The sequence below is a fragment of the Eretmochelys imbricata genome, chromosome 8, assembly GCF_965152235.1.
Source record: "Eretmochelys imbricata isolate rEreImb1 chromosome 8, rEreImb1.hap1, whole genome shotgun sequence".
NCBI classification, from domain to species: Eukaryota; Metazoa; Chordata; order Testudines; family Cheloniidae; genus Eretmochelys; species Eretmochelys imbricata.
Genome location: NC_135579.1, coordinates 93279050 through 93283543, shown reverse-complemented (window position 1 = coordinate 93283543; position 4494 = coordinate 93279050).

The following is a 4494-nucleotide window of genomic DNA, read 5'->3' as shown; positions in this document are numbered from 1 at the left end:
TCCATGTCCACTGAAGGTAGGAGAAGAAGTGGTCAGTTTAATCTGCAGCAGTGGAGATTTTGGCCAGATATTAGGAAAGGCTTTCTAACGCTAAGGATAGTTTTGCTCTGGACTAGGCTTTGCAGGGAAGATGTGGAATCCTCATTAGAGGCTTTAACGAAGAGGTTAGACCATAGGTGCTGGAACTAGTGGTGCGGGGGGTGCTGTCGCTCCCCTGGCTTGAAGTCGTTTCCATCATATCCAGGGTTTACAGTTTGGTTCAGTGGCTCTCAGCACCCCCACTATACAGATTGTTCCAGCCCCCTGGGTTAGACAAATGTCTGTCAGGGATAGTCTAGGTATATGTGGTCCTGCCTCAGAGCATGGGGCTGGAACAGGTGACAGCTCAAGGTTCCTTCCAGCCCTACGTTTCTATGATTCCTGTTTTTAAAACACTCCAGGGACTTGCTGATGCAGACTTCACGGACAGTGTCCCTTCTGCTGCTCTAGGGCCAGCCTCATCTCTACTACCCTGACACATATTTCTGCCAGCCTTCGTGTGAGAAGTTTCTCTTCTGCAGCTCCTATCGTTTGGAGCAGCCTTGCCTGACGGACGATGGGTACGTCTACGCTGCGGCTGGAGCGTGGGTAGACAGATTAGCACTAGCTCTGCTTGAGCCAGTAAGCTATAGACAGCGGTGTAGCTGGGGGTCTGGGCAGGTTTGTACTGATGCCTGTGCTACCCCTGGCTATACAGCTCTTTTTAGTGCGCTGGCTCAAGCTAGTGGGTTTCTGGCTCTCCACTCTGGGGAGCGCGCTCCAGCTGCAGGGTAGATGTACCATATGTATCTGGTCCAAACTGAGACAGTCAATGGAAAGGCTCCTGTTGATAGCATGGTATTGGATCAGATCCGATCTCATTATAACTTTATTTTCCCCGGCTTCACTTTTAATCTCTTTCTCTTTACTACTGTAGCACGCCAAAGCAGTCTGGGAGAGAGCTGTTGTGAAAAACACTGCACAAAATGTGTTCCTTCCCTGGTGTGCTATCTTAGGGGATATGCTGAGACTCTCGGGGACAAGAGCAGGTTCAGGACTCTTTAGCTCAACTCAAGTGTGAGTGGCCATTTTGTCTCCTCCCATCCCCACGCTGGTTCTGCTCTACATGGGCAACTGTAAGCCAACTGTAAATCCAAAGTAATTACTGAGGTTGGTAATGTGCGGTCAGTTGAGCCTTTCCTATTAAAAAGGGCTGGTCTGGAGCACTAGTCACTCTCTGAAGAAGGGCCAAGGTCTGAATAGGGAATGAAACTAAATCCTCCTCTTGCTCCCTATTCAGGTGGTCTCTGTAAGTCTGCATTTAAACACATGGGGCCAGATTCAGCCCCGGGCTGTGGTGCAAGGATTTCCACTTTCCATTCAGTGACTAGTGGAGCCAGTGCAGCCCAAGCACAGACTAGGGCTGCTCTCACTTGCACCCCTAAAGTAGTGGCCCCTATTGGGCTTTGCAGGGATGTAAGAACACCAGGGCCATGCCTGGTCTCTGACTCCACCCCACCCTGCAACGGCCCCTGCCTCTGGGCTTGCTGCAGGGGTGGCACACAGCTGGCTACTGTGCCTAGACATAGAGCCTCCATGCCCTGGGGATATACCCGAGGGGGAGTTGAGCCTGTTCCGTGGCTCATTTGCATGAGTCTAGCCGGCACAAAGGCACTGGAGGGCAGTGATGAATCAGTCCCATAGGCAGGGCAACAGGGGGGAAATTTGCTCTGCCACTAGTTGCTTTTCAGGGGCTTTCAGTCTGACCCCTCTCTCACTAACATTGTATTCGTGCCCTCCCTCACATATGCACCATGCAATCAGTGGATAGTCATCTGCCTGTCGCCCGCCCACAGAACACACCAGGAAGGAAATTGCTGCTTTCTAAAAGTCGAGGATATTTAAAAAAAAAAAAAAATGTAGGCAGCCCCGGGTGTTGTACCAATTCCTCCGGGACTGAAGGAATCCTTTCCCCTGTGATTCATACTGAGCTGTACAGTCCATCCGGCAGTGGCTGTGTCAGGCAGCCACTCACTGATAAATGGGTGCTGGCTTCTGGCTGCTGCTGGCACAAGAGGCTGCAGTGTTTTCAGTCTCTTTGATTACTCAGGGCACTGGTACTTCCTCTGGCATTTGTTTGTCTGCAGGAAGGGGTGTGTGTCTCTGTTTGTGTGTGTTTTCTTTTTTTTCCTTTTACACATGTGGAGCCTGAAAGTTTGATTCAGACTTTCTCCCTTTTCTCCATTTCCTGTAGGCTAATGGCTCTGTTTTCTGGTGATTAGCCAATACCAGCTGTTCTGGTGATGAAGATGTCTCAAATCAATTCTATCCTGTCTGGCTTTCCAGGAAGAGGGTCCCCCTGTCTCTCTGATTGAAATTTATCAGTGTCACTGCAGGCAGGAAATTTGCTCCTTTACAAACTTGCACTCGCCCACTTATTTTTATTGTTTTAACATTTTCCAGAAAAATAAGTCAGAAAACAAACCTACTTCCTCTTTAGAAAGTGCTGTTTTTAACCTCTGAAATGCTGATTCCACTGGTAGGTCATTGTTATCGTAGAGCACTTTAAAGTAACTGCAGGATCACAAATTTAAAAATCACAGTCAATGCTGAATCAGCATAAAGAACAAAACACTAAGAGCACCGTTTTCAACCCTCAGTGCCTACAAAGAAGCTCTTGAATACTACCTCTAGGCTCCAGTGATCTCCAGAAGGAAGGACAACAGGATTTGGGTCTTTAGCACCAAAATAAGTAGCTTTATTTTCAAAGGTGCTGAGTACCTGCAGTTCCCAGAGACTCCAGGGGGTGCTCAGCACTCATGCCTAAAATGTGAGCACTTTATAATGGAGTTCAGATGAGGAAACCCTTTTTTTACTAAACATTAAATTTGGGTGCATTAGTGCTTTCCACATTTTTTTCCCCCAAAGATCAATATTAATGAAGGGTTTTTTGAGACATACAAGCTGAAGATACTCTCTTGATTAATTTCAGACATTTTTGGTGTCCTCCTTTGCCAAATTTCATTCTGGCAAAGGCAAAAACATATTTCCTACTGCAGTCTGCAGGAAAACAATATGTCTTTTCATAGCTGGGAGTCAAGTTTTGGCAATTAAATTAGGACCAATGTCCATTGATCTCAGTGGAAAACCCTATTATAAGAGAGAGCTCTTAGACCACATCCTGCCATCATTCTGCACTGAGAAACCCCTCTAAGTCAGCAGGAGTTTTGTACAAAAATTTATAGCAGGATGTGGTCCACTTAAGGGCACTCTGAAGGTTGATAAGCTCTAAACTGAACCTTCCCTTCTTCATTCTATTGCTATTGGTCCTCTAAAATCAGGTCTTCAGATGAAACAAAACCCCAGCTTCTCAGTTGGGTGACCAAGCACAACTAACACAGGCATTAGGTTCTTCCGAAAGTGTGGACACAAGCATGAGGCAAGCCTGTGACATTGCCCAATTTCCCCACTTTGCTTTCTCCATCCTAGTAAGCATGGGATTGGCTGCACATCCCTTTAACTTCTGAAGAGAATAGCAACAAGGAAAGAATTTCTGCCTTAGATTGACCAGTGACTTTGGCAGGTGAAAAGTGTTGCTAATTATTAGTTGAAGGGCATAGCTGGATGAGTGGCTTAGCCTTCACTACCAAATGTCTTTCACCTATGACCAACATAAATGATTTCCTGGGTCACAAATCAGCTTCTAGCTTGAGGGGTGCTTGGAAGATCAAGTATCAAGCCTGTAAACTCTCTAAATTTCTTAGAAGCACTGATTCAAAGAGACGAGAGAGAGAGAAAAAAGAAAAACTACTTCCCTTAAGTTTACTGCATATAGGTCTTTCAACAGAGACCTTAAAAATTGAGGACTTTGTGTTCTGAATCAATGTTACAGGATGGCAGTATCATAGTCTGCTGGCTAGAATTTCCTGATTGGGAGTTGGATGGAAGAGGTTCTATGCACAGCTCTGACACTACCTGATCTTGGGTAAGTCACGTAACTGCTGTTTCCCTATGGGCATAAAAGGGACAATGATTCTCAGCTGCCTTTGTAAAGTCCTTGGTGATCTATGAATTAGAGCCATATAAATACTTAGTAAAGGGCCTTTCTTTGGTAAAGGTAAGGGGTTTGCATTGGAGTCTTGGCAAAAGTGTTGCCCCCCCGCTCCCCCCTTGGCTGTTGCCTTCTGCCCCAGAGGTAGTGTTAAAATGGTGTATGGTGAATAATCATTCCATGCCAGTACTTACTGTTGTTCATGCATGGTCTATAAAAGTGAGTATTTTAGTAGAAGTACATTTGTGTGATGCTTACAAGAGCTGACCTTAAGTTCCATCAACCTGACGCTGTAGAAACTGCCTGATAAAACACTCACCTGGTTGTCAAGCTGTCTGGAATGATTCATGAATATGGGTGCCAACCTCAGGCCAGATTGTTTCAAACCAGGGCACAAACTCCAAACTGTCTGTGTGGTCTAAAAA